This window comes from Mirounga angustirostris, unplaced genomic scaffold (assembly GCF_029215605.1).
Source record: "Mirounga angustirostris isolate CCGP_5_RB_7025 unplaced genomic scaffold, mMirAng1.0.hap1 SCAF_8, whole genome shotgun sequence".
In the NCBI taxonomy this organism is placed as follows: Eukaryota; Metazoa; Chordata; class Mammalia; order Carnivora; family Phocidae; genus Mirounga; species Mirounga angustirostris.
In genome coordinates, this window is record NW_026991716.1 from 2,220,049 (window position 1) to 2,234,344 (window position 14,296).

Consider the following 14,296-nt stretch of genomic DNA (forward strand, 5'->3'; position numbering starts at 1 on the left):
GAAAATGTTTAATGCATTTCTCGCTGTTAGGGACATTTCTTTGCTATGAGTGATAAAACCATATACAGCAATGTCTAATCTCAGGTGGGCTGTCGTTTTTAGATTTTCGAAGTCACATTGGGAAATCTGTTTTATAGAATCTTATAACAGATGACTCTTGTAGAGATGGGTGAACGTCCCAGGAATTCCGTGCACAGGAAAGAAAGGTCAGGACCCACCGCGTGAATCCTCTGCAGTCAAGACTTTGCAGACGCACGCATGTCCTCCTCGTTAGTATAGTGGTGAGTATCCCCGCCTGTCACGCGGGAGACCGGGGTTCGATTCCCCGACGGGGAGAGAGCGAGCGCGCTTTTTGCCTCCGCCCTTTTCAGAGTAACAAGCTTTCCGGGGGTGGCTCCCTGGAAACGAGGCCTTCTGCTCGGATCCCATCTCTTGTTTTAAGGCGAATTCCCGCGCCTTGGTTTACCGCCGGCCTCCGCAGGGGATCCGCGGCCGCCTTCGCGCTCGGGTGCAAACTGCGCCCTGGACACTGTGCAGGACGTTGCGCCGGGAACCGATCTGCCGACCGTCGGGGCTGCGCGGGGGCGTCTCTCCCCGCGGCCGTGTGTCCAGGCGCTGCAGCCGGGCCGGGCTGCGGGGGGACGCGCTCGCGGCCGGCAGGGACGGACACCTGCCGGGACAGGTAAGGCGACCGAGAAGGTGCGCTGGCGCATCCGGGGCGCGGCCGCGGCGCAGCGGGCAGGGCGGGCGCTCGGGGACCGAGCCCGGTGGAGGCGAAGGGGCGGGAGCGAGAAGGAACCTCGGGAGGTCGCGCGCCGCTGAATGGCAGGTGCGTCAGTCGCGGGACTGGACCCCCTGACTCCCTGCGGCCGGAACGCCGCCCGCAGAGACTCTCCGGTTCTGCGGTTTCCGCATCGTCGCGGTCAAAGCTCTAGGCAATATTGATCGAACTCGCTTTCAGGAGAGAGAGATTTTTTAAGAAGGCTGCACGAAGTAGCCATTCAGAGCTGCCTCCGAACTGAAGCGGCGGGAAAGGACGAGCTTCGGTAGAGCTGACAAGAAAATGAAGCAGCTCAACTTATTTTTGAGAAAGTGGCGGACACCGTAAGCACCTTGAATCAAGGAGAGCTGTGTTTGAATTGAGGCTGCATCGCTTACATAGTGGGTGACGTCTTAGGGTGCTGTGCGCCCCAGTCCCCTCCCTGCACCTGCACGTTTAGGATAACAACGTCTACCCCACGAGTCTTCAGGAGATACTAATAAATGAGCCATTCATGGGAACTGGTTAGCAATCTATAGGACAATAATACTTGAAATTATCTTTTTTTGTTGGGCAACCTTTACTTGAATTGCTGTGGACAAATATCATTTGCATTGCCCTCAATTATCTACAGGTCAACTCGTACCATACAAAACTCTAGAATAGTTTAGTAAATAGGAATTCAGTTAAAGGTGCACACTCAGAACGAAGTAATTTCCAAAAGCCTATCAGACAATGTCCAACACTTCACTGAAAGGACACCCAATACTTTTCTGCTGTCCATTTCCAAAACTTGGACAATTTTTTTTCTGACACAGGTGAACCTTTACGTAAGTTGTTATATAGTGTTTCAAGCTGAGTAAACATGGAAGTATTAGCAGAGATAGGTGTTGTAAGCCAGTATTTCTCCCCCTTTAAGTGCTTCAGGATTACCGGGGTATTTTGTCAAATGCACATTCTCCTCTAGTAGATACCGTGTGTGTCTGGACATTCTGTATTTCTAGCAAGATCTCCAGTTATGGAGATGTTGGTGGTACAGGAACCAACCACCCTTGGGAAAACTCTCGATGTACGTTAGAATGTTGCTGTACGTTAGAATCGCCTAGAAGCTTCTAAAATCCCTGATGGAGGGTAGCACCCAAGCCAATTAAAGTAGAATGTCTGGAGGTGGGAGCCAGCCTCCAATAGGTGTTGGAAATTCCCAGGTGATCTCAGTGGGCCTCAAAGTTTGGAAGCCATTAGTCATTTCTCTGTCATTTGTTATTCTGATTATGTTACTAACATATTCAAATGTTTATTGTATTTAATATAAAATCTAAACTATTTGTATAGCATTTAAAAAAAAAAACTAGTTATCTAGCCTAGATTATCATGTACCTACCTACCCATCATATAACAACAAAAATAACTTCATGTTTCTCCTCCAAATCATATAGTCACCACAGAATGCCAAAGGGTGCAGTGGGGATAACGCATTTTAATTCTGCTCCACTTTGCCTTTAGAGACTTTAGGTGGCAGATGAGGGGTAACAGAGAGGGAAGCAAAGAAGAGAGAAGAGGGGAAAGGAGGAGAGGGGCTGGGGAAAGGTAGAGAAAAGGAAGGAGGGGAAAATGAGCAGAGGAAACACCTACTGAAAAGTGAGAAGTGGGTTCTGAGGGAAATGGTCTTTTCCAGCTGAAGAAGCCCTCTGAAGTGGGCACCACATTCCCTCCCCCCCCCTTTTTTTTTGGCTCCAAAGAACCTGCAAAATCCCAATTATGAAAGTGCAGGGAAAACTCCAAAGGGGGGAAACAGACTCATATGCCCTGCCTTGTAATTTTGACCTTCAGCTCTCTTTCCCTATCTTTCACTTTCCTGAATAATTAAATGAGCTCCAGTCATTGGACTCATCTCTCCTCAAATTCATAAAGGAACCTCATGTCCTGCTCTTCGTGCCCTGTAAGAATAATGATGTCTCAGGGCCCCTGCTCTGCCCACCTACCCGCTTTCTGCAATCCCTGATTGACTCCAGTGAAAACACTCCTAAATGGAACCTGCTCTTGTTTGAGCTCAACTTTGCTCCTTCATTTCCCATGCAATTGTGTGCATAAATCCTCCGTTTAGCAAATGTACAATGTGGAGGTTAAATGATCTCCTCAGTGATAAAGGGCTCTGGCACCAGTCTGAGACCCTAGGTCATCGATCCACACTTTTGGGAGATGTTGAAGCTGTGGATTCCTTCAGCTCATCTAGGAGCTCTCATCCTTTCGCCAACTGCGTTAAGTACTGAAGGGCAGGCCAGAAATTCGATCTGGAGAACAGCAGACTTTCGATCTTTTAATACGTGTTTCTGCTGAGGAGCTCTTTGACATTTGTATGTCAGGCACATCTAGATACAGAGGCTGCTGTTGCCCTGTCTGGTGGAGGATTTCTGAGGTCCATTTTAGGGCAGGGGAAACCCCCCACAACTTTTCAGACATGGTGTTCTTCTCCTGCAGATATATGACAGTGGAAATAAGGGAAACAATGATGAGGCAAATGCAGTCTTGCTTTGCACACACAGTACCCACCAGGCGAAAACCTTGACTTTTTGTCCAAAGCGCAGTTAAAATCTTACAAAAGTCTATAGTGCTGGACAGAGAACAAATGCAAAGAACCTTGTTTCAAGAGCTTTTACAGCATATTTAAATCTCAGAAGGAGAGTAGCTTTTTTCGTTACGATTTTATTTTTAAGTAATCGCTACACCCAACGTGGGACTTGAATTCACAACCCTAAGATCCAGAGTCACAGGCTCTACCGACTGAGCCACCCAGGCGCCCCAAGAAGGGTAGCTTTTTAATGAACACACAAAGTGGATGGCGAACGCAATCTCAAAAGGTGTTTGGATTTTAGTTTACCGACTACGTTTTGAAGAGTGGGCAAGACTTGTGTACGACCATCAGGTGAAAGAGCTGAGGAACCCCAGAAATCACCACCCTCAGTTTATGTTCTGGTAGGATCTAATCAAACTGCACCCCACCTTCCAGGGAGTCACCCCCACAGTATGACAGGGAATTTTAAAAGGGCAGAATTCATAGTGATTCTGTGACAAGTTTTTTATTGTTCTTATCTTTTTCTGTCACCCACAATTCCAAATTCCCTTGCAAAGTCTAGGACCTGTTTAGTTCGTTCTTAGAAGGTATAATTACACGAAGCTAGATTAAGCCTGAAAGTCTGTAAAGAAGTTTTCATTTGGGCCACATGTAGGGTCCCTCTTCCGCATGTGGCTGAAATAAAAAGTACACCTGACGCCTGAACAGGGACTTGAACCCTGGACCCTCAGATTAAAAGTCTGATGCTCTACCGACTGAGCTACCCAGGCTCTTGGTGAAGGGGGTTAATTTATCTTATAAGTAACTAAATTCCATAAAACAATCTGGATGCCCAAGAAGGGCTGGAGTGACCCAAGGCTTCAGGAACTTCCAGGATCTTCCAAAAGTGTGGCTCAGTTACCCGGGTCATCGGATCCTTAAGCAGATCATGTAACGGCCGCACTGTACGTTCATTCGACAGCCGGTTCATGCGCACGACTAGGGGGAGAAGGAAGATTCTTGCTAGGGTCAGTCACTGCCGAAGGGGATTCGCGGGTTTGGGCAGAAGGACCCTCGGGGACAGTATTTACTCCGCAGTTGTTTGAAGAGCCGAGGCTCAGGCTCCCTCACCAACCCGTGGGGGAAACCGGGACGAGGCGACCACTTTTAGGAACGATTGTGGAGTAATCGAGGAGCGTCTTCCAGAGAATGAAAGAGAAGGCGGAGAAGGAAGAGGAAGGTTATAACCTTGACACGGGCCGGGGAATGAAGTCCGGTTGTCCCCTTCGGTATTTTCCCGGTGGTTTCAGAAGTGGGATGTCTGGGTTCTTTAGGGCGACGCGGGGAAATGCAAGGCCGCCTCTAGCTTTGTCCTCCACGTGTCATCGTGAGCCCCAACTCGTTCCAAGACACGAACGGCCGGCAGTTGGGGAAATAGTGCTCGTGGTTCATGAAACATTTTTTGAGCACCTGCAGAGAGAGAGCATGGGGACAAAATGCCACCCCAAAGGCGGCCGCAGCGCCTACTTCCTGGGGGAGCTGTACGCGCCCTGCCCTGTCTGACCCAGGACTACCTACTCGTGAGCCAGGCATTATTTCATCATTTAAGACGTTCTTCACTGGGTTTTCTATTCGTGAAGACAAATGCAGCTCTGGCCAAGTGCGAAGAAAATAATGCATAAACTTCATGCGGTACCCACGATGCCAACTGCCACGAAATAATGTACAAGTGTTATTACGTAAATCACAGAATTTCAGGAATTACAAACGCTGTGACAAACGTACACCCGGGGGAGAAAACATTTAGTCGTCTTGACTTCACCTGAAAGATAAGCCAGCCCGCCAGCTTCCTCTTGCAAGGGCAGTTCCAGTACTTTCGACCGGTTGGTAAGGGGCGCGTGTAAGCCGCTCTCCCCGCCCCCTCCTGGCCTGCGTGCGCTCCGAACCTCACAGCCCGGCTCGCGCTCGGCGCGCCTCCCCCTGCGCCACGGCGTCAGCCTCGGGCTCCGCGCAGGCCCGCTCCGAGCGCGCAGTTGGCCGCAGGTGCTCCCGGCCGAGCCGAGCTCCCGCCGGCGGCGCATCACAGCCCCGGGGTGCAGTGCACCCCCGCGGGTGCGTCAGGATGGCCGAGTGGTCTAAGGCGCCAGACTCAAGCGCCCGCTTTCCGCGCTCGGGGCTTCTGGTCTCCGCATGGAGGCGTGGGTTCGAATCCCACTTCTGACACGCTGGCATTTTCATCCTTGCCGTGTTCAAATTCTGCAACTTTTTAAAATTAAGTCACAACTTCCTTTTTAGGCAGCAACACCGAAGCTTATCCTTCCTCCCTATTACTACCCGCACTTCACCCTTCTCAAGCCGGTGCTGGTTAGAAGTCTTTCTCCTTTGCCTGCCCTCCCTCCCTCCCTCCTTTCTCTCTTCCTTCGGTATTTGTGATGTTCATAAATATCTATATGGAATAGTAGCAATGTGTCAGTATTAAAATGTAGGTCTTACAATATAGATGAATACTGTTTCCAGTATTTTACCTGTTCTGTGAGAGTAAGTGACAGGTGTTTCGAGCATTCCTCCGCCCTTCTCCTGCGTGTCCCTCCCTCTCCATTGTCCTCGCCTGGTCCTCTTTTTTTTTTTTTTTTTCCTACCGACCTCCCTCTTCCCCTTCTTGCACACTTTCTCCCCATCACTTCTCTCTGCCAGCCTGAGGGCGTGGGCTGTGGAGTGAAGAGTTTGGATGTGATCTATTCTGTGTCACGAAATCGTCGAGAGGCAAAAGGGTTAGAACAGTGGTTCTCAACCGGGGGTGACTTTGCACCCCGTCCTACCCTCCACGGACGCTTGGCAATGTCTGGAGATAAATCTGATTCTGTATTTGTGTCTATTTAAATGCGTGCATATAAAGATACAGTAAGATTCATTTAAAAAACAGTGTACAAATGATTTAAAAAGGCTGAGACAGTCATTTTTAATTGATTTATTTACAGGAAAATGACATACAAGTCCTGGTATGAAAATATGTGCAAAAGAGCAAAATTAGAAATGTTTTTCTGCAAAATTACCAAGTTATTTGTGCCAAGTTAACCAAAGTTCTTTTTTAATTGCCAAAACATTCTGTTACCTCTTTGTACTCCTGGTATATTTTTCAACAATTTTGAGAAAATTTACTTATTTTTAAGTTTCTGATAATCACTGTTATTACTGCTGTGGTTTTTACATGTTATCTATTTAACATGCCTTGTTTTTACAAAATTATGACTTGTGTTCATGTTTTGTCCCTCATGACAATTCATCTTGACTTGATTTTCCCAAGTATAGACCCTAAATTCAGAATAGTAAAAACCATGAAGATGTCTTTTACACCAGAATTCTTTAGGTTTCCTAGAATGGCTTCCAAATAACACAAAGATTTGTTCTTCCACTTTATAAAAAGGAAGAATAATAGAAATAATTAGGTTGGCTTTGATATTTTTCAGACTTTAACTCAGAAATGTTGTGAGAATTATTTTATTTGCCAAGTTTAGGATTTAAAAAAAAAGACTGAAACTCAAAAGAGAACAATCTTCCTGGGTTAATTATGTATAAACATATTAGTTTGCTAGGGTTGCTGTAACAAAGCAAACTGGGTGGCTTAAAAACAGAAGTTTATTTCACAGTTCTGGGGGAGGCTTCCAAAATCAAGATGTTGGCAGGGTTGGTTCCTTCTGTGGGCTGTGAGGGAAAGATCTGTTCCAGATTTTCCTCCTTGGCTCGTAGAAACCATGAGAATAACATGGTTATTTCTCTCTATCTCTTCATATTATCTTCCCTCTATGCATATATGTCTCTGTGTCCAAATTTCCCCCTTTAGGATTAGGGGTCATCCTAATGACCTGATCTTAACCTAATTAATTACACCTGCAACGACCCTATTTCCAAATAAGGTCACATTCTGAGGTACTGGGGATTAGGACTTCAACATATGAATGGGGGGGCACAATTCAATTCATAACAATAAAGTAAAATAAATTAATATAAATACATTTCAATGACCTTTCACTCCTCAGCTTATAAGAAAACATATTCATGTTCAGGCATAAAGATAGGTATAAAAATTGTCTATAAAGTGACGGTCAATCAGGGACAATCACAGTATCCTTTATGATGTAAAACAGAGGTCCTGGAGATTTGCCAACATCCTCAGTGTTTATGGTATGTTTCTACTCACAGGATAATCTTTAACTCCACAAATAATTTGTTATACTACAAGAAGGGACCCTTCTAGCTTCCATTCTGCTAGTGCTGATTAACTTAATACATTAGCTGGAGCTATAGTCTTACTACTATTCCAAAGATAAGTTGACTACAATCTTAAATGAGGATTGGTAAGAAATTATTAAAGGTAAAGCCAAGGATGTTTCTGATGCTCATCTGACCTGCCTACACTGTGATCCCCTCAAAACTGTAAAGACATGAGAGTCAAGCCTCAAGACCCCTTCTTTACACATTCTAAAATTAATTTTATACCATTGTACCAAAAACAGATATAAAAATATGTACAAAAACAGTGTATATAAAAATGTGTATTTGTGCATATAAAATGTTTATAAAATGCATATAAAACAATTTTTATAGGGATCAAAGCATTCTCTTGTTGAAAAGCCACAGTTTTAGTCATAGCAAAACTGTTGTTTGACTCATCCTCCCTACCTGGTGAGATCCGCATTACTTATTTAGTGATGTATTCTCTATTACCCAGAATTGTTACTAAAGAGCTTCATGGGATATTAATGCTTACTCAAATTCTCCATTGCCCGTAACATCTTTGTTCTTCAGGTAAGACAGAAAGAATAAATGAAAATATCAAACATAAGCTTGCCAAACTTTCAGAAATTCTTAAATTTTCTTAGCCTAAAGTATTAATTTTGGCCTTAATAACAGTGAGATAAACTCCCCTGGGAGTCCATTGACTTTCTACCTACAAATCAATGACTAAATATCATGAATCTGAGAATGTTGCCTCCAGTCCCAGTCTCCACCTTCTTACAGGGTATCACAGCTAAATATCACAAGAGACGTACATAGAACACGGTCTCATATTCAGCAGGTACCAGAAATATTTCTACAACATCCTCTGAAATACCTCATCATGTTTAAATCCCATCCTGAAATCAAGAAACTGTCAGATTGGAAAAAGGAGAAGATCCAATCATTGGCTGTTTATAAAATGTGCATTTTAAATGAAAGACGCTGAGAAGCTTGGAGGCGGTATCAATGACGGGTGCCAGGCAATGCGGCACGTGATCGGTTTCACCAAGTCCCATCTACAATAACGTTTTTTATTTTTTTTTTTTAAATTTTATTTATTTATTTGAGAGAGAGAGCACATGAGAGGGGGCAGGGTCAGAGGGAGAAGCAGACTCCCTGCTGAGCAGGGAGCCCGATGCGGGGCTCGATGCGGGGCTCGATCCCGGGACTCGATCCCGGGACTCCAGGATCATGGCCTGAGCCGAAGGCAGTCGCTCAACCAACTGAGCCACCCAGGCGCCCTACTTGATTGTTTTTTAACTTCTGATCTTGTAAGTTTATCAGTGGTTATTTATTTATTTATTTATTTATTTATTTATTTATTTATTTAGAGAGGATCTGCCTTGACTATTTGCATTCCCTCACACACAATCAGACCCCTACCTATCAGAGCCAAGCCAGGATCGGACTGCTTCTTGTCAGTGGGACCTCTGTTTAGTTATCTAACTATAATTTTATATGAAATGTACTATCATGCCTCCAAACACAAAAATGATATAATTGAAAGTCAAGATCGTAAGCAGTTACTCTATTTCTTTCACTATAGTGAATTTCAGTTACTATACATTTAAAATGTAAATTAGAGGCTAGCGTATAGTAGATGCTCCTCAAAAGTTTTAGGGGCGCCTGGCTGGCTCAGTTGGTTAAGCGTCTGTCTTCAGACGCTTCAGCTCAGGTCATGATCTCAGGGTCCTGGGATTGAGCCCGGCACTGGGGGGAGGAGGGGGCGGTTTCCTGCTCAGCGGGGAACCTGCCTCTCTCTCTCTACCTCTGCCCCTCCTCCCTGCCCCTCTCCCCTGCTCTTGCTGTCTCTCTCAAAATGAATAAAAAAAAAATCTTTTTAAAAAAGGTTTTAAAGATTTGATACATTTACGTAGTATAATATGATTGCTATTGTAGTGACAAATTAGTACTTTTATCAGTTACATAATTTTCATTTCTTTTTAGTAGTTGGAAAAATTAAATTCTGGTCTCTTAGCAAGTTTGATGATTATACTATAATATTGTTTTTTATGTTTATTTGTTTTTTATGTTTGTTTTTTATGTTTATTTGTTTTTAAAAAGTGGGTTATTTCACTTTATATTGGAAACTGAAGGATTTATTTTGTGGAGTGTTTTGCCCACTTAGTCTATGGATGATGGGTCAGCAAATAGAGCCCAAAATAACCACTTTATGGTTACCTTTGTGGATTTTTTTTTTTTAGTCAGTAACAGTCCACTATTGCAGATAGAATTGGGCAAAGCCATTTCAAAACTTTTTTCTTAAATCCTTTTTTAGGTAAAACCATTTTCTCCAGCTTTATTTCTTATTCTCACAGACTTTCTCTATCCTTCCAGAGAAGCTCCTTTCTTGCCAAGAGAGAGTGGTCACTAAAACTTGTTCAGACATTTGTGGTGTCTTCTTCAAATCTGTGTAGATCTAATATTCTGCTGGTCCTCTTTATTATTATTGATCTTTTAGTTATCAGAGTCCAAACTTAGGAGACTTTCTTCATCAAAGTCTTTGTTTACATCCAAGACCAGAGTCAGTTTTGATGTCCTTCCCTTGTGCCAAGTGCCAAACCAGCCATATTCACCTCTTCGCTTCCAAATGCACAATTTTAGCTTATTTCATTTTAAATGAATTTGCACTGCTCTGAAGTAGAACTTCTGAGAGACAGGATGCCCTAAGGATGAGAGTAGGTGAGGTTTTAAGTGGGATTCTGAAAATACAAGGTATTAACACCTCACGTGTGTTAAGGAGAAAAAACAACAACAACGATTTCTCCCCAAGTGCTGAGGTGTTATAGGGACACTAGACCAAGGACCAGGGCACCTGTGCCCTGTCCAAACTGAGGGGATGCTGACTGAACTTCTTGGGAAGCCATCCTTTACCCCTTTGTGGTTTCCCGCTAAATTCTGCAGGGTCCTGCTCCTCTCCAAGAGAATCCTATTCTTTTTCCTATTTTCTGCCGTGGAAGTGTGGACTATGTGTTGCTATCCTCGCGCGTAAGCTGGGGCCATCTCTTCCACAGTGGACTCAAATCCAGTTACCTCACCCTTTCCTGCAGGAAAGTATCACCAGAACTTTCTCGCATCCATCACTTTTCCTCATAATTTTAGTTCCCAAAGGAGTGCATGAGAGTGGTGTAAGATAAAGTTATGGCCCAGAACCGTGGCATTAATAGGACCAACTCCCAAAAACCAAGCCAAGCAATTTTTTCCTCAGTGTGACCGGCCAGATTTCTTGTGGATGTCCTCTCTGTGACTGCTTATCTTTAGACCCCAGGACGTGCAGGCACATTTTCATGGCTGCCTCGTGACCGCATTTTTATTAGCACCACTCTGTGTCTAGCCATTGATCCATCTGTAGCTGCTTCGAGCTCTGAGTCAGAAGTCCTGGGTCCAGTAGCAGCTCTGCATACATGCTGTAGGGCTGAGAGTGACACTGCCAACTTGGAGACTGACAGGGTCACCTTCTCCCCCCACAGGTTCCCAAAGACAATTCAAGCCCCAATTCTCCCTGATATCTGGCTTTCTGATTCTCTTTCTTCTCCTGCTGTCATCTAAAGAGTCGAGGCCCGTGTCCTACAGAGAAACCCCATGTCTTCATTTGTGAATCGAACTGCTTGGCAAAACCAAAAAAGTGGCCATATTTGCTCCGTAGTGGTTTGTGAATGGAGTTCATCTACACATATTAACCTAAGCTGGTCAAAAGAGGATTCCATTCTAGTGAGGTCAGGGAAATTGGACTGAAAAGGCAATTTTCCCCACCCCCTGCATTATTTCCCCCACTCTTTCACACGTGTGCCCTAGAAGGACTCTCCCCATTTGGCAAGTGGAGAGCTTACCCATCAGAGGCCACCATGGGGGAACAGAGCACCCAGCAACTGCACGCCGCTGAGCTGGGGACCTTCCGGATGGACCTTCGGTAGTAATTTATAAGTATAAAGGGCCAATGTTCTTGCATATAAAAGGAAATAAAGGTGGTGAGGATACACACAGAGAGACATGAAGACAGAAAGGCGAGTTTCCAGCTGGGCGTCTAGGCAGTGGCTTTGGGTCTAGTTTCTGTCACATGTCCTGTACCTGTGCTGATCTTTGAAGATGTCAAATCTTGATGTTAATAGTTTAACATTAGCAAAGCAGCCTCTGGTATTCCTATCAGGTCTGAAAATAAAAAATGATATTATGAAATCACAAGACAATTATCTGAGACTGATAAGGTATCAATACATGAGACTGGCCTGTAAACCTTCAATTAAAAGCAGCAAATGCAGTTAGGGAGCAGGCAATCAAGGCTAACAGTTTGCAGGAAAGAATTAACAACCTTGAAACCAGGAAGTGCTCAGAGCCATCGATTATATGAGAGATTCGAACTCAATGTGGCATCACTTTACAACTCTTAGATTGCTAAGCTTATTAATGCCACAGATAGGTTTTTGTGGCTACTTAGTTTTGTTGAAAATGTTGCATCTGTCCTGGATGGCAATCTGGCACCAATCAACCCAATCAAGATATATGTATAACATGTTCTCTAACTTCTGTGTCACTTGGGCTATGTCCAAGTCCCTGAAGGGAAGTGTATGTGGATGTTTGGGCGGAGTTAAGTGTAGTGTCAGGAATTAAGAGGACACCTTCTTGGAAGCATTAAAAAAAGGTAAATTATGGTAGATGCACCCTATGAGGTATTGCTCAGCATTTAAATGACATATAAATAAGATAATGATGGTTATGGAAGAAAGTCAGAAGTAGAATGCTATGTATACAAAGTATAATTTTTGTAATATAAAAAGGATATGCACAAAATATTAGGTATTCTGTAAGAAAACATGTCATGTTTTTTGTTTTTAAGATTTTTTTTATTCATTTGAGACACAGAGAGAGAGAGCATGAGCAGGGGGTGAGACAGAGGGAAAGGGAGAAGCAGGCTCCCCGCTGAGCCAGGAGCCCAATGTGGGGCTTGATCCCAGGACCCCAGGATCAGGACCTGAGCCAAAGGCAGACGCTTAACCATCTGAGCCACTCAGGCGCCCCAGAAAACATGTCATGTTTTAATGTAATAAAAATGTAAACACTTAATACATTAGACTGATTCCCTATGAAGAAAAATGATATAGGGAATAGAATATGTAGATAAAAAGAAATCAATCATTTGATTAAGAAGGTCCTTAAACAGACCCATATATAGATCAGATAATCTAAAAATCTAAAAAAAGTACTATGAAATGTTGAAAATAATTGGTGTTCCGGGCGCCTGGGTGGCTCAGTTGGTTAAGCGACTGCCTTCGGCACAGATCATGATCCTGGAGTCCCGGGATCGAGTCCCGCATCGGGCTCCCTGCTCAGCGGGGAGTCTGCTTCTCCCTCTGACCCTCCTCCCTCTCATGCTCTCTGTCTCTCATTCTCTCTCTCTCTCAAATAAATAAATAAAATCTTTAAAAAATAATAATAGTTGGTGTTCTCTGTGGTATATTATTTTTTTAATGAAAATTCTACTTCCACCCATGATGGATTAACAGCTAGGGGAGTTGTCCTCTTGCTATACAAAAATTAGAAAACCAGAAAAAAATATATGAAATAACCATTAGATAAACAAAACATGCGCTGGCATAGAGAAAACAGAAATCATCCAGAAGTGTGTAAATTTAATATTAGACAAAAGTGGTGTTGCAGCCATAGTAAGACATTCTAATTTACTGAGAAATCTATGCAGGAATAAATAGGGGTCAGAGGCTGTGAAACCACCCCTCATTCCGTTGCCTGACTTGCTAGACATGTGATGTAGGTGGTATGAGGAGTGTGTAGTGGGTGATATTTTAAAGAAGGTTGGTCATTACACTAGCTGGTCACAGGGAAAGAGTGCATTATTGCCAAATTGTTGTACAAGTTGAGGAGGAGAAAACCCACCATACCACATGATACGCTTCAAGAAAAAGGCTTTATTGGAAGATTTATGAGCCCATGCTCAACATGCAAAGGTAGGGGTCAACCAATTCTCCCTTTATAGCACATAGAACGATGCCAGAGGCAGGCACTGCTCGAAATACCGTGGGTCTGTAGTCCTCCTGTTTCTTTCCCTTGTGGCAAATGCATAAAAAGACAGAATTTCTGAAAGGATACTTGGAACTAGGCACCAGTGGGCCGAATTAAGGAAGTAGTGTTCTAGGATGTAAAGAAGACTTATTTTTTTGGCTCTATCTCCACTTCTACAATTAAAGGCGGGAGGGAAATAATTTTTACAGATCTCACCCACCTTCCATTTACAAGCAAATTAAATTTTAGTTAAGTTTCCGGAGCTGAAACCTCTGCACTACGCAGGAGCGCTTTGGGGGCGGAGCCGGGAGGGGACGCGCGGACTTGGGCTGAGCATCGCCGGCTGGAAGACCCAGGGGGTTCCCAGGGGCCGCTGCAGGATTCTTGCAGACACGGTGTGGAAGGCCTGCCTGCGAGCCTCCACCCAAGGTCGGGGCAACAGCAAGTTGGAAATTAATTTTCATGACGAAGAAATAATTACTAGTATTTATTTCAACACTTAACCTTCGCTACGCGCGCGTCCACTCCCTTCCCCTCGGTTTGGTCTTTGAACCCCTGTAGACACTGGTGGAATTGTTTATGAAGAAGTTGAAATAAACCGAAGTGAGGAAGCGGACTGTGGCCAAAACGTCCACATCTTAGAGGAACAGAGAAGTTAGTGGAAGGGGATCCACTCCTTGACAAAACACTCA

At 44.1% G+C, this 14,296-nt stretch overlaps 3 non-coding genes across 3 annotated transcripts; 2 read left to right on the forward strand and 1 right to left on the reverse strand.

Moving 5' to 3' along the window:
- The first annotated feature begins 264 nt into the window (after positions 1-264).
- Positions 265-336, forward strand: TRNAD-GUC (transfer RNA aspartic acid (anticodon GUC)). Its single transcript has one exon. It is a non-coding gene; the product is annotated as a tRNA-Asp (tRNA).
- Positions 337-4,029: 3,693 nt separating this feature from the next.
- On the reverse strand, positions 4,030-4,102 carry TRNAK-UUU (transfer RNA lysine (anticodon UUU)). The gene has a single exon. It is a non-coding gene; the product is annotated as a tRNA-Lys (tRNA).
- A 1,325-nt stretch (positions 4,103-5,427) lies between these two features.
- Positions 5,428-5,534, forward strand: TRNAL-CAA (transfer RNA leucine (anticodon CAA)). The gene is made up of 2 exons: positions 5,428-5,465; positions 5,489-5,534. It is a non-coding gene; the product is annotated as a tRNA-Leu (tRNA).
- Positions 5,535-14,296: the final 8,762 nt, after the last annotated feature.